We start from the raw sequence: 22,261 nt of genomic DNA, 5'->3' as shown, positions 1-22,261 counted from the left end.
GATACTGGATGTGAAACACTAGCTGGTGCGAGATTCCCTTTGAATAGGCTGAGGTTGGATCCACCCTTTTTAGGCTCGTCAGCATTGTACCGAGGCTTCAGATTATGCAAATGATGATTTTTGGCTTCGTAGTGCGCTGTTACGAAGTTTGCCGCCTCCTCTGTGATGAATGCCTCAGCCATCGATGCTTCAATTCTACGTTTATTTTTACATTTTTCTCGAAGCGTCTTCTGCATCCTCTCAGTTGGGTAGCACCAACGATTTTGCACGCCCCCCCCCAATCTTGCCTCGGTCGGGAGATGCAAAATCAAATGCTGCATTGGATTAAAGAAGCCTGGTGGAAAGATCTTCTCTAACTTGCAGATCAACTCCGGCGCCAACTCTTCCATTTCTTCTAGCACGCCAGGCGATAGTTCTTTCGCACAAAGAACACGGAAGAAATAGCTGAGTTCTGCCAGTACTAGCCATTCATCCTCAGGGATGAAGCCACACAACATCACCGGCATTACCCGCTCAATCCATATGTGCCAATCATGACTCTTGAGACCAAATATCTTCAGTTTATCAAGATTCGCTCCCCTCTTTAGATTCGCTGCATACCCATCGGGGAACATCAACTGCTGTTGCACCCACAAGAGAATTTCCCTCATAGCTGGCCTTTCAAGATTGAACCATGCCTTTGACTTCGTCCAGTTCTGCTTTCCTTTCGGTTCTTTCATGTTTTGTAATGGCCTATCACATAGCGCCTCTAGATCGACTTTAGCCTTAGTATTATCCTTTGACTTCCCATCTATGCCGAACAATGTACCAAAAAGTGCCTCGGCGATATTCTTCTCAGTGTGCATCACGTCGATGTTGTGTGGGCAAAGGAGGTCTTTGAAGTAAGGCAGATCCCATAAGCATGTTTTGTGAGTCCACGCGTGCTTAGTATTATACCCCTTGAAGTACCCTGGACGTTGTGGATCTGGCTCGAGAGCGTTTAACTGATCCAGGGTCTGTTGGCCTGTCAATGCAGGTGGTGCAGAGTTTTTGACAACTCTACCCCTGATGAAGTTCTTCTTGTCTTTCCTGAACTTATGGCGAGGATCCAGAAACTGTCTATGCATGTCGAAGAAGGAAAACTTGCGACCGGCCTGAAGCCAACGAAACTCAAAAGCTCACTTGCATGTGGGGCACGAGAACCTTCCATGCACACACCAGCCAACGAATAGCGCATACGCCGGCAAGTCATGTGTCGAGTACATGTACCAGACACGCATTATGAAGTTCCGTTTGCTAAAGGCGTCGTATGTCTTGAACCCATTATCCCAGGCTTCTTGCAATTCGTCCTTAAGCGGCTGCATGTACACATTCATATTTTTGCCCGGATAGTTGGGTCCTGGAATTATGAACGTCAGGAAAATGTTCTTTCTTTGCATAATCTGTTCGGGGAGGAGATTGAGTGGAAAGACAAATATGGGCCAACAACTGTATTGGGCTGCCGTCATACCAAACACACTGAACCCATCCGTGCTGATGCCGACTCAAGGATGCCTCGGATCTGCCGCTTTGTCAGCATGTAATTCATCAAACTTTTTCCACGCAACACCATCCGATGTGTGTACCATCATTAGATTCCCATCTGCATCTAGTTCGGTTCTTTTGCCTGTTTTGTGCCATGTCATCTGTCTGGCCGTCTCTTCGACCATGAAAAGACGTTGAAGTCTTGGTACGATTGGCATATAGAAAAGAACACTAACGGGGATTTTGGTCTGTGTCTTCTCACCCATACCGTTGTCTACCACAATATACCTGGAAGACTTGCAAATGGGACAATAGTTCAAGTCCGCATAGTCAAGCCTAAATAAGGCACATCCTTTCTCACAGGCATGTATCTTCTCATAGGGCATCTTCAGTGCACGGAGGATTTTGTCCGACTGGTACAAGTTTGCAGGCATTACATGGCCTTTGGGTAGAAAGCATCCAAATACTGTCATAATTGCGTCATAGCATTCTCTGCCCAAGTTGAACTGAGCCTTCAGAGCCATTACTTGTGAGATGGCATCCAACTGACAAAGCTCAGTGTGCTCGTGGAGCGGACGTTTCGAAGACTCCAACATTTCATTGAAGGCCTTTGCAGATTCCTCCATCTCCTCGTCCGAATCCCGAGCATCATCATAGCCTTGCACCATGTTTTCCATCCCGGTACCATGCTCGTCGGTGCAACGATGATCCACCTCAGCTCGGTCACGTTGGGCAGACTCACCATGAAATGTCCACACCGTATAATCGGGCGTAAAACCACTCTTCTGCAGGTGTTTTCCCATTTCAGCCTCTGTCTTCTTTTCCCAATTGCCGCACCGGAAACAGGGGCACCAGGTTTTCTTTTGGCCATTTGCAAATGCGGCTTGCACAAACCCCTTAGTTTTTGTGAACCATTCAGTGCTCCATTTGTTCTGACCAGTGTGACCGGTATACATCCACGCACGGTCACTCATCTTGACTTTTAGAGCTACTGGACACACAACAATTATATATGTAATTCACCATGTATATATTCATCAGTTGATCTACTTTGTCAATTTTATTACGTCCATGCAACCTACACTCTAATAGGTAATGCTATGTCCTAATCCCACCCGTGTATGTGTAGATTGGGTTCATTTTCCCATGCTATGCTCCGGATCCGACGCAAAATTTCGGCATCACCTCCCCGCTGTTCACCTGATACACGTCTCTGCAATAAACAGAGAGGATGTGTACCCGGAGAACAACAGGGGAGGCACTGACGAAATATATGCGTCGGATCCGGAGCAAAGCATATGGGAAAACGAACCCAATCTACACATACTCGGACTGTCCATGGGTAGCGTTGGACAATTCGAAAGAATCAAGGTTATAAATATGCAAATGCATGCATATTTATAACTATGACGCTTTCGAACGGGAGACACATATTGGTTACGCATACTGATGATTCAAGACACATATATAGCTAGATATCAAGTTTCATCGGAATAGATCAAATAATTAATGGGGGAGGAGGACTTGTCATCGGAATAGATCAAACGCACGGCGAGGTCGTCGAACACCAAACCTCGCAGCGATGAAACAACTGCACATTTAAAACTACATGATCAACACAATTATATATGATGTTTTTCATAACAAAATCGAAAAATATATGACCTAACTAATAATTCACAAATATATGACCCCCTCGGCCTCTGGAAGGCCAAAGAACACCTTTTCGGGAGGTGTCGGGGGTCGGGGTGTCCTGTCGGTGTCGGGGTGCCGTGTCGGGGTCGGGGTGCTGTTTCGGGGTCGGGGGGTCGGGGTGTCGTGTCGATGTCGGGATAGTGCCGTGTCGGTGTCGGGGTGTTGTTTTGGGGTCGGGGTGTGGTGTCGGGGTCAGGGTGTCGGGTCAGGCTCGGGGTCGGGGTGTCGGGTCAGGCTCGGGGGGTCGGGGTGTCGGGGTCGGGGTCGGGGTGTCGGGGTCGGGGTGTCGGGTCAGGCTCGGGGTCGGGGTCGGGGTCGGGGTCGGGGTCGGAGTGTCGGGGTTGGGGTCTCGGGTCGGGGTGTCGGGGTCGGGGTCTCGGGGTCGGGGTGTCGTGTCGGGGTGCCGGGTCGGGGTCTGGGTACCATGTCGGGTCGGGTTTTTTTTCCTTTTCTTCTTCTTCCTCTTCTTCCTCTTCTTCCTTTTTTTCCTTCTTCTTCTTCTTCCTCCTTTCCTTTTTCCTCTTCTTCTTCTCCTCCTCTCCTCTTTTTTCTTCTTCTTCTTCCTCTTCTTATTTTTTCTTCTCCTCCTCCTCTTCTTCTTCTTCTCCTCTCCTCTTTTTCTCTTCTTATTCTTCTTTCCTAAAACTAAACTAAACCTAAACCTAAAACTAAAAAAACAGAAAAAGGAAAAAATTAAATCTAAACCTAAAACTAAACTAAAACTAAACCTATAAACCTAAAACTAATCCTAAAACTAAAACTAAAACTAAATCTAAACTAAACATAAACCTAAAACTAAAAAAACAGAAAAAAGGAAAAAAAGGAAGCAGAGAGCTCACCTGGGTGGAGGAGGGGGGCGGGGCGGCCTGGGGCGGCGGAGGAGGGGGGCGGGGCGGCCTGGGGCGGCGGCGCCGGGCCCGGCCGGGGCGGCGGGGCGCGGAGGTGCCGGGGCGCCGGGGCGTGGCGGCGCCCAAACGGCAGGGCGGCGGGGGCAGCGGGCGCGATGGGGGCGACGGGGCGGGGGGCTTCGGGGCGGCGGCTGGGTGGTGGGGCGACGGGGCGGGGGGCGCTGGGCCGGCGGCGGGGTGGTGCGACGGGGCGGCGGCGAGAGTAACTGGGGTGGGAGAGAAAGAGAGAGAGGGGGGTGTAGGGCGCGGCTGTTAACGTTACGTGGGGCCCTCCCTCTTTGTCGTCTGCCCCCCTTTGCCGTCCGCCTTCTTGCTCTTTGTCGTCCGCTAGCGGACGGCAAAGAGGGGGGCCGTTAGGTTTTTTTTTGCAGCTCGTCAGTGGGGCCCCTCCCTCTTTGCCGTCCGCTAGCCGACAGCAAAGAATTTTTGCCGTCTGCCTCTTTGCCGTCCGTTAACCGACGGCAAAGAATCTTTGCCGTCCGCTAGCAGACAGCAAAGAACTGGCTGATGGCAAAGTTGGTCTTTGCCATCAGCCAGTTCTTTGCCGTCTGCTTTTTGGTAGCTGATGGCAAAGAGCTTCTTTGCCGTCTGCTAGCGGACGGCAAAGAACTGGCAGATGGCAAAGTAGCTGATTCCAGTAGTGCGTGAAGAACCCGAATCTGACCGAGAGACACCTTCTCACGAACGAAGTGGATGTCGATCTCGATGTGCTTCGTGCGGCGATGCTGGACCGGGTTACAAGCCATGTAAACAGCACTGACGTTATCACAGAAAACAACGGTCGCTGACGGAAGGGGACGATGAAGCTCAATAAGAAGCTGGCGAAGCCAACAGCACTCGGCCACGGCATGCGCCACCGCTCTATACTCCGCCTCGACACTGGAGCGAGACACTGTGGCCTGGCGTTTGGAGGACCAAGACACCAGGTTGTCGCCGAGATAGACACAGTATCCAGATGTTGAGCGGCGTGTGTCGGGGCAGCCGACCCAATCCGCATCGGAGTAGGCAGTGAGCGAGGTGGCCGGCGTGGAGTGGAGCTGAAGGCCGAGGTCGAGGGTGCCACGAATGTAGCGGAGGATCTGCTTGACGAGGTTGAGATGAGGATCCCGAGGGGCGTGCATGTAGAGGCACGCCTACTAGATGGCATGAGCAATGTCGGGGCGGGTGAGCGTCAGGTACTGAAGTGCCCCTGCAAAGCTCCGGTACTCAGTAGCATCGGTGACGAGTGGTCCCTCATCAGCAGAGAGCTTGCAACGTGTGTCGATGGGCGTCACACACGAGTTGCAGTCCATCATACCGGCGCGCTGAAGAAGGTCGATGGCGTATTGGCGCTGCGAGAGAAGCATCCCCGAAGTAGAGCGGGAAACCGAGATCCCGAGGAAGTAGGACAAGTCCCCGAGATCGGTCATGGAGAACTCACGGTGGAGCTGGTCGGTGATGTGTTGAAGAAGCCCGGTGCTGGAGGCGGTGAGGATGATGTCGTCAACATAGAGGAGCAGGTAGGCCATCTCGGTACCGCGCCGAAGCACGAAGAGAGACACATCACTCTGGGACGCCACGAACCCAAGGCGATGAGCATGATGAGCGAACCGTTGGTACCATGCGCGGGGCGCCTGTTTAAGTTCATAGAGGGACTTGTGAAGCAGGCAGACGTGCTGGGGGCGCGTAGGGTCGATGAAGCCGGGTGGCTGCTCACAATGAACCACCTCATCAAGGTCACCATGAAGAAAGGCGTTCTTGACATCCAGATGATGAACCGGCCAAGCATGGGAGACGGCGATGCTGAGTACAACACGGATCGTAGCCGGTTTGACAACAGGACTAAAAGTCTCGTCGTAGTCAATACCAGGCTGCTGGGAGAATCCACGTACGACCCACCTGGCCTTGTACCGAGCAAGACCGCCATCAGCGCCAAACTTGTGCTTGAAGATCCACTTGCCTGAAACATCATTAGCACCAACTGGGCGAGGAACCAGAGACCAGGTGCGGTTCTGAATGATGGCACCGTACTCCTCGGACATGGCGGCACGCCAAAGAGGGTCCTGAAGAGCGGAGCGATAGGTTTTGGGAATGGGAGAGATGTGGGAGTGTTCGGCTGAGAGATTAAGTCTGTCAGTCGGCTGGACGATGCCACGCTTGGCGCGCGTGAGCATGGTGTGGGTGTTGGTGGCGGGAGCGGTGTTGCTACGAGAGCGACGAGGAGGGGGAGGGGTGGCGGTGGTGGTGGTGAAGGGGAAGGGGACCGGCCGGGAGACGCGGGTGGAGTCGACGCAGGCGAGGCGGGTGCGTCGTGGGTGGGCGTGGACGGCACGGAGGCAGTGCCATGCATAGCGGGCTGAGCCGATGAGGTCGGTGCCATGCTGGGCTGGCCCGCCAAGGGTGTGATGATCGCGGGAGCCGGGTGCGTGGCGGCCAGGTCGAGGAGAAAGTCGAGGTCATCCGGAGAAGAATCAGTGCGATTCGTGGCAAAGGGAAAGGTGTGTTCGTCAAATATGACGTGGCGAGAGATGATGACACGATGGGTGGATAAGTCGAGGCATCTATAGCCGCGATGCGAGGTGGGGTAGCCGAGGAACACGCACGCGGTGGAGCGCGGAGCGAGTTTGTGAGGTGCCGTGGCGGATTGATTCAGGTAGCACAAGCACCCGAAGACACGAAGGTCGGAGAAGGAGGGTTTTTGTTGGTAGAGAAGGGTATATGGGATACGGAAGTGCAAGGCTTGGCTGGGGCGGCGATTTAGTAAGAAGGTGGCGACAGCGAGAGCCTCAGCCCAGTAGGGAGGAGGCATGTAAGCCTGGAAGAGGAGGGTGTGAGTGATGCCATTAAGTGTGCGAAGAGCACGCTCAGCCTTGCCGTTTTGAGGAGAAGTGTACGGGCAAGACATAGGTAGGTGGATACCGTGGCGGGCAAGGAACTCAACAAAGGTGGAGTTAACGAACTCAGTGCCATTGTCGGTTTGGAAGGACACGACCGGGAGATTGAATTGTGTATGTGCGTATGCTACAAAGTTAACGAGGATATCACATGTGTCGAATTTCCGACGTAGTGGGAAGGTCCACATAAAATGAGAAAAATCATCGACAATAACCAAGTAGTATTTGAAGCCAGAGTTACTAGCAACAGGTGATGTCCACAAATCACAATGAAGCAATTGGAACGGAACGACACAAACTGTGGATGATCTAGAAAATGGTAGACTCACGTGCTTGCCAAGTTGGCATGCATGACACACTTGAGTGCTTTTATTACATGGAATAGCAAATTCTGAAGATAAATGTGACATAGAGTCACGACCCGGATGTCCTAAGCGACGATGCCATAGCTCCGATGCGGTGGTGGTGGCGACGAGGCCAAACGGCAAGGTGGTGGTGTTGGTGTTGGCGAAGAACTCGTACAGTGGACCGGGGCTACTGCAGCGAATAATCTCGCGCCGAGTGTGAAGATCCTTAATAGAAAAGTCACACGGGTCATATTCAACAGAAACTGAATTATCAATGGTGAACTGACGAGTAGAAAGAAGATTTTTGATGATATCTGGAACAACTAGAACATTGTTAAGGTGGAAAGTGTGGCTAGGTGTGCGGAGAGTGACGTGGCCGGTGGCGGTGATGGGAAGTGGATCGCCATTGCCAACGGTGACACGAAGGGAAAGAGGAGGATGGGAGGGAGTGGAGAGTATACCAGGGTCGGAGACTATGTGCGAGGTTGCGCCGGAGTCCATGACCCATGCGCCCGGTGTGGAAGGGCCGGCGGCTGGAGTGCCGGCAGTGGCGTTCAAGGCGGCGACGAGGGCGGAGCAGTCCCATGCCGGGCCAGGGGTGTATGGCACCGCGGGTGGGGGCGGGTTAGTGCCCCAGGCCTGGCCGTGCAGTGGTGCCAGTTGGGTCGTGTAGGCGACCTGACCTGAGGGCACCCAGGTAGACTGACAGGGCGGCGGCGTTGAAGAGGCACACCGCGGGGCCGGCCCGAGTAGACCAGCGCCCCCGGCAGGAGGAATCGGCGCGGCGTGGGGGCGCCAGGCGGGCTGCACCACGGGTGGGGGCCGGTTAGTGCCCCAGGCCTGGCCGTGCAGTGGTGCCAGTTGGGTCGTGTAGGCGACCTGACCTGGGGGCACCCAGGTAGACTGACGGGGCGACGGCTCTGAAGAGGCAGACCGCGGGGCCGGCTCGAGTAGACCAGCGCCCCCGGCAGGAGGAACCGGCGCGGCGTGGGGGCGCCAGGCGGGCTGCATCTGCTGAGTCTCGCCGGTGTACGAGTTGAAGCAGATCCACGGGCCGGGTGCCGTGGCAGGTTGAGTGGTGGTGGAGTTGGCTGCACCCCCGTCGGCGTTCTTCTTCTTCTTCGACCAGCGGCCGCCGTTGCCGCCCGAGTGGCCGCCCGAGTTGCCGCCGGTGGAGGACCCAACGGTGTTGCCATAGAGAGCGACTTGGGACGAGAGGGAGCCACCGAGAGCGGCGTTGGCGAGCTGGTTCTCGCGCAGAAGGAGGATGGAGCGCGTCTGCAGGAAGGTGGGAGCCGGAACCTGCATCGTGACGAGGGTCGTGATGTCGGAGAAGCGTGGGTTTAGGCCCCGAAGGCAGGTGAGGACCAAGGTCTGGTCAGTCACGGGCTGCCCCACATCCGCCAGCGCATCGTTGAGGGCCTTCAGGCGGTGGCAGTAGGCGGTGATGGTGAGGTCGCCTTGGACGAGGGCTCGGAACTGTGCCTCGAGGTAGACGGCCCGGGTGAGCTGATTGTCGAGGAAGAGGTTCCGGATCAGCGCGTAGGCGTCATATGCGGTTTGATCTTGGGCCATGATGGTGTTCAGGATGTCGTCGCTGATGGAGCCGTAGAGCCACGAGCCGACGACGTAGTCCTGGCGCTGCCACTCGGCCGTGCGAGCGTCCGGCGGCGTGACGGCGGAGATGTGATCCATGAGCTCGTACTTGCCGAGGAGGACAGTGATGAGCATGCGCCACATGGCGTAGTTGGACTGCTGCAGGTCGAGGACGACGGGGACGTGCGTCTTGACGCTAGCCACGTGGACGACCTGAGATGCCGGCGACGTGAGGACGGGCGATGCGGCGGCGGCGGTGGAGGTGGTGAGGGCTCCGGACGTCTGCGCCCCGAACATGGACGACGAGGATGCGGAGGTGGACATGGCGGCGATCTGGGAGGGGAGGCGGAACCGCGGCCACCTAGGGTTTAGGGCGGCGGCGGATGGGGTTGGAGCGGCGGAAGCTAAGGTTTTAGGAAAGGAGGGCTGATGCCATATAAACGAGAATTGGTTTGAGGGAAGACGTGTCTCTAGGGGCGATCGGCTCATATATTTATAGCAAGATTACAAGTCTTGGAGACCAAAAAAGAACCTATACACATATATGTACAATCGTATGCAAATGGGAATACGCGATGTTAGCTATACAAAGTCACACTTTAACCGGATCCATGAGGCATGAGTGCTCCTTTGGGAATCTACTGTATCCAGAATTTACCTGCCAAAGATTCGAATCCTTCATGCATGTGCAGGCCAATACTGAACGTCAAGTGGCCGTTGGAATCCTAACAATTTTGTTAGGGTGTCTCAAAAATTAACTACTGTACATCGGTTGACGCGAGAACTTCAGCATTGACCCTGATGGTCATCGTTCACACACACACAGAGAGAGAGAGAGAGAGAGAGAGAGAGAGAGAGTTTCGTTGCATTCTCCACAGATCTTGCTTGCATTACCATCGGCTAGCGTTCCTCAAAAAGAATTACCATCGGTACCATCGGCTAGCTAGCCGTCGGGGGATGAGGATTGTCCAGGAAATTTCGCCGCCGGCCAGCCACCCCTGACACTGTATCACATCACACGTTGCTCCCCACGCGGTACGCATCAACATACGTACACGGCGGGCAGTAGGTATATATACGCGGTACATTTGTCACTTATCGACGTACTCGCTACACCAACCCGTCTGATCGACCAGCAAGCAAATTAGACCGAATTAGTACTGAGAAACCAACCGTGCGCTCCCATGGAGTGGCCGGCAGCAGGGTGCTCGATCGCGCTCGTCTCTTTGCTCGCGCTCTGGAGCAGCGCCGCATCCGTTGCATCGCTGTCAGCGGCGGCACCGGTGCAGGTTGGCGTGGTGCTGGACCTGACGAGCGACGTGGGGAGGGAGAGGCGCGCCTGCATTTCCACGGCGTTAGACGACTTCAACGCCGCCCAGTACGCCAGCTCCGGCGCCGCCGCCGCCGCGCGGCGGGTCGAGCTGCGCGTGCGGGACTCGCGCGGGGATCTCGCCGCGGCCGCACACGGTGGTAATGAACGCCGAAGATAAATTTCTCCCAACTCTTCTTCACTTCAAGCTAAACTACCACTGCATTATCGACTCCCTCCATCCCAAAATAAGTGATTTAAATTTGTATTACCTTTAATACAAAATTAGAAAGGGAGGATCTACTTATACACACACTTGTTTTCTGTGGTAAATGCACTTCGAGAAAAAGAACCGTTGTATTATTATCCCTTTCTATGGGGAGCTCCTATTTTATGCTACTCTCATCAATTCAAAATACTTTCTCTGTTCATTTTTATAAGATCTTGAAGACATTTTAGACAATTGACAAAACAACCCACTTTGAGTTATTTGAAATGACTTACAAAAATAAACGAAGAGAGTAAAAAATTAAAACCATGACATTTATTTTGGATTGGAGGGTGTAATATTTTTTAGCACAACCTCCTAGGCTTCATTGATAGATAATCATCAGTTTGGATCATACGGCAGACCAAGCCATGTGTGTCTACCTTATTCAGAGAAGATGTTAAGTGTTTCAAACTGTTGGAGCATCTATAATAACCAGACTTACGAAAAAGGGGTTTTCCCGCTTTGTATTACAAAGCAACTATCGATACAGCTAATGATAGATGCTGGGGTCACAGCACAAACGAGCCCAAAGAAAAACAAAGAAGAAAAAAAGAGAAACAAATGTCAACAACGGCAGATCAACGAAACGAAGATGACCAGCAACCGCGGCACCCTCCGGAGAAGTATCACCACGCTCCCAGCACTTTGAAACGCCGCATGCCAAGCAATACCTTCAAAAAGGAGGCGACGACGACGCCGCTATTGCCCGGACTAGTCTCCCCGGTACGCTGGGGGCAGTGGGGGGAGGGTGTACACCCACATGCGTCGTCGCGTCGGGGCCGGACGAGCCGGGAGAGATTTCTCCTGACCCAAACCCCCACCACCATCCCAGACGACCCATAGTGCACTGCCATCACGCTGCCTCCCAACATGTGCCACCACGGTTACCGAATCAACTTCGCAGTCTCCCTGAGGTCACCGACATGAGACCTGGAGGGTGGGAGAAGAGATAGTAGGCTCGGGGGCATCCGCAACATCGCCGACGTGAGGGGACAACCACCACCGTCGCCGCGGAGCCGACCGGACGAACGGGCAAGGGGCCTGCCAGGCGCCGAGGCCCGGTCGGACCCAAAAGGGCCCGGACAGCCCCTGCCGTCACGCTGCAGCTTGCCGGCCGACGAAGCCGCCACCACCCCGCAGACCACCGCCTCCTCGCCACCAATCAGGGAGCAGCGTCGCCGCTCACCGAGTCGCTGACCCGCCCTAGCCCAGATGGAGCCTGAAAGGGCCCAGATTTGGGCCGCGCGGGCGTCGCCGGTCACCAGCACCGCCACGCCGCCCCGCGGCCAACGGCCGCGCCGCTGCACCAAGGACCCCGAAGCCCGTCGAAATCCAGCCGCCGAGCCACACCGCAGTCGGCCGACCCCCCCCCCCCCCATGAGCGCGCGGGGAAGGAATGGCTCGCCGCCGCCAGCGCCACGCGGGAAGGGCCCGACGGACCAAGCCGGCAGCGGTAGGGGGGGAGAGGGATGGGGAGGAGGCCGGAGGAGAGGGAGCGGCAGGGCCCCGCCTGTCGCCCGCGGGGGGCAAGCGAGCGGACGGGAACGTGGGGAAGGGGTGGGGAAGAGGGAGGCGGGGCGCGCGCAGCCTGCGGCCTGCGGCGGCGGGAGGGGGCGGCCGACGGCGGCGGGGGGGGGGGAGGCGGGAGGGAGGAACTCTAGCCTCCTCACTAGCGATTTCACTAAACGAGCTAAGGAAAAGGGTCTTGTGAGGACACAAATGTATAAAATACAGTTCTAATCTACAACCAGACTGAGCAGCCCTGGCTCTCTAAACGCCCGCGGACGCATTCGGTCAATGATCGGGTGTGTCTGTTTTGAGCCTCTATTTATCCGTTCATGCAACAACACTCCTCGTTTTTCCCCTTATATGTCCGATCACTTCCAGACGATTGGTAGAGACGAAGAGAGAGAAAGAAAAGAATGAATAAAGAACGAAAAAAGGTGGTCCAGAGTGGGCCGCGTCCTACGTGACGGATTGATCGGACACATCCAGACTATCCGCGAACCCTCGGACGCGCCCAGGCGTATAGGGATGATATGAGGGCTCTAGTTAGATCACTTTTTTCTCTTTCTCCTGTCCAGTCATTGACCGATCGCGTCCGCGGACGTTTGAGGAAGATTTGAGGATGCCGACTGTAGATGCTCTTACTTTTCGCATCGAAGCTCGCTTAGGTGGGCCGGCCCGTTACTGATCATGTCTCAATTTATTTCTGTCTAACCAGTTTTCGATTAGTTTTGTATTTTGTTTCCATAATTAAAAAGACATATTTTCAGAAAACCCTAACATTTTAGAAAATTATGAACATTATTTAAAAAATCAGTTTTTTTGAAAATAATTGACATGTTCTTGAAAAAACGACAACATTCTTATATAATGTGAACATTATTTTAAATTTGTGAAAATAGTTGAAAGAGAAAAAACCAAAAAGGAAATGAAAAATAAAGAGTAAAACTGAAAACAAGTAATTATCTTGAAAATAGAAAAAAGAACAAACCAAAATTGAACCTTCTAGAAACTTCCTAAAACTGATAAAACCTGAGCTAGAACCTTACCAAAGCTAAATCCAGTTAATTGGGCCGGCCATTTGCTCACTCGGTTTGCTCCGCAGAGAGTGATTATTTTTAGAGAATGGAGGTTGGTTGTTTTTTAGTTAAATATAAACATAATTTATACATCAACTTGTCTTCGATGCTCACTTTGCTCACTAAACTTGCTCGGTGTGCTTATGGCACGTTGAGCCTTTTGTTTTTAGAGAGAGAGTTTGATTTTTTTTTTTTTTGAGAAACGAGAGTTTGATTGGTTTGGTCACAGTAAACCGGCCGGGCCGGCCTAATGCAACGCTGGCCCACACAACGCACCTGCTCCAGGGCCGAACATCCACTGGCTTCAGCAGTCGCGGTCTCCTCGGGAAGCAACGGACGCCGTCCAGCCGCCGTAACCCCCATACCGGCGGCGTCCTCTCCGTCATCCCGCCCCCGCCCCCCCAGCCCGGATCCGAGATGTCGAGCCCTTGCTCCGCCTGCCACCCAACCAGCGGGCTGCCATGGCCTCCACACCCCCTGCAGCTAGCGCCAATGCCTCATTGTCTCTCGCTCACAAGGTACAGAGCGGCAGTGCCGAAATTTCTTTCAGGTGGTTTTGTTTATGTGCCGAATTTAGGAAATAAGAGTGATGAGGATGCACGGCACTCCTCTAGTCCCTTGCTCTGATGATGCAGATCCACAGCACACCTCTAATCACTTACTTGGATGTGAAACTGCAGTGAGTAATTCCCCAAAAAAAAGACCTTTAACAGGCTAATTATGTTGTAATCCCGTCGCCACAGAGACGCTTTCCTTTCTTTCCCCTCCCCCATGTTTCTTATGCACTTTTGCTGTGTTTTCTCCTGTTTCATGTAATGGACTATGCGTCCCCAGGCTGCGGCCTGTTTGAAATATATAAGGTAGAAAGAACTCTACCTTTTATTTTCAAAAAAAAAAGACCTTTAACGAATAATGCAACAATAGACTTATTTGATTGCCTAATTGTTCCAACATTATGCTAATTGCTCGGCTAATTCTGTGATGCATATGAGTTTTGCAGCCGATGACCTGATCAAGAATGGGCAAGTGCAAGCCATCATATGGGCCACTGAGACACTGACCAAATCAGACCGCGCCGCACACCACCGCAATCACATTCCGGTTCTCTCCTTCTCCGGCATTTCTCCAACATTGTGTGCCTTCTGGCTGGAAGATCATGTAGCAGGTTCCCAGGGTCATGTCAAGTTTGGATTTACACTTGGAAGTGATAGTATAACCTTTCCTAATCCAGAACCTGATAGAAGATATAGCAGAAGACTAGAAACAAGAAAATCAAGGAAGAATTGTAGAGGTGAGACAGGGCTGAAGATTGCTGTGCCACTGAAACTAGGTTTTGAAGTTTTTGTGAATGTTATTGATCCTATCTCCAAGAAACAAAATGTCACTGGCTACAACATTGATATCTTCAAGGCTGCTATGAAGAATTTACATCGTCATCCGTGCTATACATTTTTTGTCTTCAACGGTACTTACGATGAGCTAGTAGGCAACGTCTCATCAGGGGTAAGGCTTACTCCTACACCACTTGTATTTTATTATTTTCTGAGTATGGATTTGTTAACATTATAATTTCTTATACCTAAATATACCTTTTGATCCATGCTAACTTTCTGGCGGACAAACAGATGTATGATGGTGCAGTAGGCGACGTGACCATAACGGCGGAACGAGTCATCACCACCGACTTTACAATGCCATACACACAGTCTGGTGTGTCTATGCTTGTGCTTGCCCAGGATGAATCGGATACAATCCGTTGGACATTTGTAAAGCCACTAAATGGGAAGCTTTGGTTTGCAACCATGGTCTTCTTCTTCTATACTGGCTTTGTCGTGTGGATGATTGAACTACCCAGAAATCAGGAGTACCAAGGATCAAGTTTGAGACAGTGTAGCACCGCCCTCTACTTCGTTTTCTCCACTTTGACATTTTCTCATGGTCAGCACTTCAAGCTTAAACTTCTTGACAATATTTGATGCATTATAATAAGTGGTTTGATGTATTAACACAGTTACAAGATTAAGATCTCTTGGTTATCTCATGGACAGGCCATACTATTAGAAGCCCCTTGTCAAAAATTGTGGTGGTGATATGGTGCTTTGTAGTGCTGGTTCTTGTCCAGAGCTATACAGCAAGCCTGTCATCCATTCTGACTGCAAAGAGGCTCCGTCCTTGGATGACAGATTTTGACCAGCTGCGGCACAGTGGTGACTTTGTAGGATACCAAGATGATTCATTTGTGCGGTCCTTCTTGATGAATCATAACATCAGTGAAAACAGGTTAAGGAACTACACCACGAAAGAAGAATATGCTGATGCTTTGTGGAAGGGGTCCAATAATGGAGGGGTGTCGGCTATCGTCGATGAGATCCCCTATTTGACTTCTTTCCTCTCAGACCGTCGGTATGGAAATGATTTTAGGATGCTCGGGTGCATATACAAGACTCCTGGATTTGGTTTTGTAAGCTACTCAACCTAATGCCTTGGTATATTCCTGATTTGTTCTTTGCAGTCTGGACAAAAAAATTAGTTGCTGACTTTGTGTTCTTATCTTCAGGCATTTCGTCTAGGTTCTCCGCTAGTTCATAATCTTTCGACTGCCATCCTGAACCTCGCAGGAGGGGATGAGGGATCACGAATCGAAGTGAAATGGTTTGGCACAACTTCATCGCCGATAGGTGCTGGCACAATCCCAGACACTGATTCCGCGCCTCTTACTTTAGAAAGCTTCTCTGGTCTCTTCGTCATCACGATCCATTTCAACTCTCATGCTTCTGATAAGCATAATGAGGTTGATTCATGCCAAATGCACTGAGTTGAGAAAGGCTGATGTGGAAAGTGTCAGCTACAGTGGCACCAACGATGAGTCCCATCTGTTGCAGAATGGCATAGGTGACAACCCCAGCCTTGATCAACAACCCTTCCATGAAGCTCGCAATAATAATTCTGGGGGCGTCCATATGAGCAGCGAAAATGTTGGAGACACAGAGCTTGACACATTGCAGCAGAATGGCATGCATGGTGGCTCTGTCCCTGCAGGACACATTCAGATTGAGATGCGCGATATCTCAGGTAAAGGGAAGCGCAGATGCTCATGAGTACTTCACTGACTGCATTCCATATCTTGGACTATATAGGACTTGTTTTTTTCTCTCTTCCGCGCTCTCTTGGAAAGAAGAGGTAGATGTTCAGTGTGCATATTCTCTTTAGACAATTTACTTATGTTTTCAAAGTAGTACCGGTGTACTAGAAGTTCTGTAATTTCATTTGTAAATAGATGGTGGTTTAGACAGGTATAGTCCTCAACATTTATAAATAACATTCTAATGGTATTGTTTGCATTTTACAACCCTGAATGTCCGAAGTTGGGGAAGTTCATGTTTTATGGAACGTTGCCCTGTAAACTGAGCGGAGGCAGTATTACATATGTAGTATATGACTTTACATGTGTGCTTCAGCCTACCAGGAGATCTGTTGCTATTAAAGCAACGCTGCATTCCACAAGTTGAATTGGATAAACAGTCGTATTCTTTCCTTTCTCTTTTGCGTATTAAAGATATACTCTCTCCGTCCTATAATATAAGGGCGTTTTTGACACTAGTGATGTACACAGTTGTCTGTTTTTTTTTGTTGCAAGGCACATTTGTCTGTTCAGAACTTCAGATTGACATGATTTATGACATCGTCTTGAAGCAACAATGTACTGGTTCTCCAGCTCCTTTATGGACAGTTTTTGTTACGTGTCCTTTATAGACAGTTGATGGTTCAGACAAAACCATAATCTCCAACATACATGGTCTTGGTGAAGAAATCTCAACTTTCAGATGAACTTATCAGTACTGAATTTGTTGAGAGAGAAAAAATTAACAGTACTATCTCGATCCGTTTCTTCTCCGGTGCTGCATCTTGCAACACCGTGTGGGTAGCTGCGCCGCTCCTCTAGCTGCGCCGCTGGCCACTCCGGCCGCGGCGGCCACCCTTCTCCCTAGCTGCGCCGTGGGCCGCTCCGGCCACGACGGCCACCTCGCAGCGCCCGCCAGCTGCTGCCTGCTGGCCGGCATGGGTCCGCCACGCTCTCATAGATCTAGCACTAACGGTAGCCTGCGTGCATCTTCTCCGGCCTCCCCTGCGTCCTCTGGTCCGTCCGTGGTGCCGGACTCGCAGCTGCCCCGCAATTTCAATGCGCGAGATCCCGGTTCTCCGCCCCGGATCCTGCTTCGTGGGGAGTGCTCATCCGCGGCGCCCCCTTCCCGCCCGGCGGATCTAGCCGCTGACCCTGCCTCGCTTCTTTTTTTGGAGCGACCACGCCTTCAATCCATCGTAGTTGCTCCCGCTGCTGGCGTTAACTTCCCCCTCTGAGCTGGATGGGAGTTGGACCGAGGTCTCGTCCCGGAAAAACAGGCGCCCGAGCTCTGGCACGGCGGGCTATAGGCCGCGCCCCTCTCCGGCTCGGCATGGGCGCCGAGGCGACATCAATGCTGCTGCCGGCTGGGCTGCTTTCTTAAGCAGGTTCGGCGGCGAGTGCTTTCGCTGCTTGAGCAAGAAGCACCGTAGAAAGGACTGTCGCGATCCGATCTGCTACATCGTCTACAACCACTCCGGCCACTCGGTCGCGAGTGCCCACAGAATCCCAGGCGCAACCCCCCCCCCCCCCCCCCCGCGGCCACCGCTAGGGTGCCGGTGCGGGATAGGATCCGCTTGGCCTCCGTTGCCCCCCCCCCGCTGCCGCGCCTCCTTCCGCCACCGCACCACCGCCCATTGCCATGGAGGGCACCCACGTCACCGACCCCGTGCGCCGCCCGCGGCACAGCTGCAAGGTGGTGATGTCCACCCCTGCGCTGGAGCACGCCACCTTCGTCCTCAAGCGTCAGGCGGTGTTGCTCACGGCGGCGGATGCGCGGCGCACGTCCAGTGCCATGGCGGTTGGTCAAGAGCTTGAGGCTCGGCTGCGCATCCCGCCGCACCTGCTGCGGATCACCAGCCACGACCCGGTGGACTACCTCATCATCTTCGATCTGCCGATCCATCAAGACCAAGTTGTCAAGCTGGGCTCGCTGTCGGTTGACGGCGCCAAGTTCTTCATCAAGCGCTGGCATGAGGACGACCACGCGGTGATTCAAACCTTCAACTACCATGTCCGGGTAGTCATCGAGAAGATGCCGCAGCAGTTCTGGTCCGTCGAAGGGGCTGAGGAGGCTCTTGGCTACCGTGTTGACCACCTCAACAGCCGCACGTACGAGCGCAGCCACACCAAGAGCTTCGCCTGCTGGGTATGGGTGTGGGACGTGGACCTCATCCCGACCAAGCACACGTTCTGGCGGATGGAGCGCGGGGCTGGCCGCATGGAGGAGATGCTCGGCTTCTCGCCGCCGGGTCGTGTCATCGCCGCGCCTCCGTCTGCAAGCCGCCACGACGTCCTCATCCATGTGGACCGCATCGAGGACTGGTCGCCCTACGAGCCGTGGTCGCCGCGCTCAACGCAGAGCGGCCTGCCTTCCTCGGACTCCGACAACGACGACAGACCCATGCCGCGGATCATCCCCGTTGGCTCTTGGAAGAAAGGAGTGGAGGACGGCCAGCGCGAGCCGCATCCCCGGCGTCAGCTTGCCGTGCTTGCTGACATGGGCTGCCGCGGTGCCCCCCGCGGTGGCGGCGGCCGCAAAGATGACGACGGAGAAGACCAGGGAGGGCGCAGATCCTGGAAGGACACGCTGCTGGGTCGAAGCCGCGCCGGGAAGGAGAAGGCGCCGGAGTAGGAGGGCTCCTCTCGGCGCCGCAGCCGCAGCCGCTCACCGCCTGGGCAACGTCGCTCGAAAAGCTCGCGGGGCCGGCACAACACCAGCCGTCGCCACATCACAGGTGCGGGGGGTGCTCTTCTCCAAGCACCGCGCCCCTGCCCCCGCCTCCGCCCCCCTGCCATCGCTGCTGCTGTTGCTGACCCCATCGCCGACTTCTTCGCCGGCGCCAAGAGCCAACTGCCGCAGCCACCCCCCTTCGACTGCATGGCTGCGGAGATGGAGGCCCACGTGGAAGCTGCTGTCTCCGCACCGTTGGAGTTCAACAGCCAAGTCAGCACCGTCAAAGCACCATCTCCGGGCCTGCCAGATGCCTTCGGCCCAACCCTGGCCGGCCCACGCGCTGCGGTGGGCCTGCTCAGCCGCAAAGAGCCGGCCCGCCCCGCGGCGGTGGAGATGCAGCTGGGGGCCGTCACCTAGCAAGTCTGTTGTCTTCAGCTTGGTGCAGAGGGCGAGGTTTCAGAGCCGGCCGCGGCCCCGCTGCGCCTCTTCCAAGCCACCAAGCCGCCGCTAGTGCCGGAGGCGCCGCAGCGTCGCTCGTCGGCCCCGCCCAAGACTAGAGCGACTCCCGCCCCTGTTCGCCATAGCGCTAGGCAAGTTGCAAACCCGACGACCGTGCCTGTCACGCAGCAGGAGACGCTGCGGCTGGTGCGCGAGCTGGGCTTGCTTGGTCCAAAGGAGAAGATGACTGCCAAGACGGCCGAGAAACTGTTGCGCAAGTTCGACGAACCGCTCACCGATGGTGACATTGCCTGCATTGCCAAGCTAACTCGCCTCAACAAGGAGGCGCTGCGTGTGGTGGCCGCCATGGCCGGCGCTGATGGAGCTGCCGAGGAGGCCGCGGTGTGATCATGTTAGTGAAATGCTTTAGATGTCTCCGGCGGCGCCCAGCCTTAAGCGGGGTTGAGTTAGGATCCTTTGTAATTCTTGTAGGGTTAGTTGTTAGGAGTAGAAGGTGCTGCTGCAATTTGGGGCCTATTGGTGGGCATCAGCGCTCCCTGGTAGAAGACGAAGTGTGTCGGTCACTGTCATTTGGTTTATCTTCGATCAATGAAAGTAGTAGTCGCTGGAGTATGATCATGTTTCCATATGGATGACAACCTTTGTCCCATAGTTAGCTGGAATGTGCGAGGGCTCAATATGCCGGCCAAACGTGATGCTGTCTGCGAAGCAATAGTTGCGCATCAACCGGCAATCCTCTGCCTTCAGGAAACCAAGATCGACGTCTGGTCCCCGGCCTTAGTGAAGGACATAGGTGGTAGCAGGTTAGTCGACTGTGTAGTGCTACCTGCGATCGGCTCCTGGGGCGGGGTTGCCATTTTTTGGGACAGCCAGATCGTTTCGATCGTGTCCCAGGCCGTAGGAGAGTTTGCCATCACTGTAAAAGTGACCGTCGTCCGATCGGCCACCGTCTTTTGGTTAACTGCAGTCTACGGGCCGGCGGACGACGCTCGCAAGGATGCTTTCCTTCTCAAGCTTGCAAGATCTGCACCCCCCCTAGTGATCCCTGGCTTCTAACCGGCGACTTCAATATTATCTACGAAGCTAGAGATAAGAACAATTTCAACCTGAACCAGCGAATTATGGGGAAGTTTAGGGCGGCGCTAGATGCGGCTGGCTTGCGGGAAATCAAGTGTAAAAATAGAAGGTTCACATGGAGTAATGAATGCCAAAACCCCACGCTGGTTAGTATAGATAAATTCTTCTGCACGGTGAGCTGGGAGCTTCTCTTCCCCGCCTATGGCCTGATGGCCGCAGCCACGACATGCTCTGACCATTGCCCACTGATCCTGGCGCCATGCAATGCCCCGATCCGTCGTGCTAGCTTTATATTTGAATCCTTCTGGCCGAAATTCCCGCACTTTCGCATACTGTCGAGCATGCTTGGTATAGGCCGGTTCAGCAGCGCTGCGCTTTCGCACGCTTGCAAATCAAGCTCAGCAGGGTGGCACACGACCTGAAGATCTGGAGCAGATCCCTGTTCAGCGACGCAAAGGTGCAGTTCCACATCGCCAATGAGATAATTCTGAGGTTGGATGTGGCTCAAGAGACAAAAGCTCTGTCAGAAGCCGAGTTTAAGTTGCGCAAGCTGCTCAAGGTTCGTCTGGTGGGGCTTGCGGCCATTGAAAGGGCCAGAAGGAGACAAGCCTCCAGGGTGCTCTGGCTGCAGGCGGGTGACACCAGCACAAAGTTCTTCCATGCCAAATGCTACTCCAGAAGACGCAAGAACTTCATCCATACAATTCAGAGCGACGATCGATGCGCCACGACTCATAGTGACAAGGCACAGATCATCTATGATCACTTCAGCAAGATGATGACAGCGAACACCGGTCGAAACGTGACGCTGAACTAGAACGAGCTGCAGTTACCAAGAATTCAAGCAGCCGGCTTGGATAATCCTTTCACGGAAGGAAAGGTCTGGACTACCATCATGCAATCGCCGACGGAGAAGGCGCCGGGCCCTGATGGTTTCACTGGGGCATTCTTCAGAGCTTGTTGGTCGATCATCAGCAGCGACATCATGGCGGCCCTTCACCAGTTCTATCACCTTGCTGGTGGTAATTTGGCTGCTCTGAACACTGCCTTTGTCGCACTGCTGCCAAAGAAGGACGGAGTCGTGCGGATGACAGACTTTCGCCCAATTAGTCTCATCCATTCATTCGCTAAGCTGATCACTAAGGTGTTGTCAATTAGGCTGACCAAAGTAATCCACACGGTTGTCTCCCCTGCACAGTCAGCCTTCCTGAAGACGAGGTGTATACAAGACAGCTTCCTCTATGTTCAGAATGGAGTGTGTGCTCTACACCGCACCAAAACCCCAGCTCTCCTGCTCAAACTAGACATCTCCAAAGCGTTTGATAGCGTATCCTGGGATTACTTGCTGGAGCTGTTGCAAGAGCTGGGTTTCAGCGCTAGATGGAGAGATTGGATTGCCTGGCTATTGGCTTCTTCACACTTGGAATTCCTGCTTAATGGAGTGCCAGGGAGGAAAATACAGCACCGCAAGGGCCTTCGCCAGGGCGATCCACTCTCCCCTCTGCTGTTCATGTTAGCCATTGACCGGTTGCAACGCCTGATTGATGCAGCAGTCCAATGACAGATGATGCAACCATTGCCAAGAAGGGAACTGAAGCTCAGGGTCAGCCTTTACACGGACGATGTAGTCGTTTTCATGAACCCAGACCAAGAGGAGATGGAGGTGCTCAACACCATTCTGAATATGTTTAGCGAGGCATCGGGCCTGAAGATCAATAGACAAAAATCAACGGCAACACCAATTTGATGTGACACTATGGACATCCAGCAGCTTCTTCAGAGTTTTGGAGGCACCACCACCTCATTCCCGCTTAAATATTTGGGCCTCCCGCTTACTCTG

The 22,261-nt window shown here is 53.6% G+C and overlaps 1 pseudogene; it reads left to right on the top strand.

The window, feature by feature from the left end:
• The first annotated feature begins 14,068 nt into the window (after positions 1-14,068).
• LOC123153290 (glutamate receptor 2.8-like) lies at positions 14,069-16,428 on the top strand (annotated as a pseudogene).
• The last annotated feature ends 5,833 nt before the right edge of the window (positions 16,429-22,261 follow it).

Source organism: Triticum aestivum, chromosome 7A (assembly GCF_018294505.1).
Source record: "Triticum aestivum cultivar Chinese Spring chromosome 7A, IWGSC CS RefSeq v2.1, whole genome shotgun sequence".
Taxonomy (NCBI): Eukaryota; Viridiplantae; Streptophyta; class Magnoliopsida; order Poales; family Poaceae; genus Triticum; species Triticum aestivum.
This window is presented reverse-complemented; position numbering and strand designations above follow the sequence as displayed.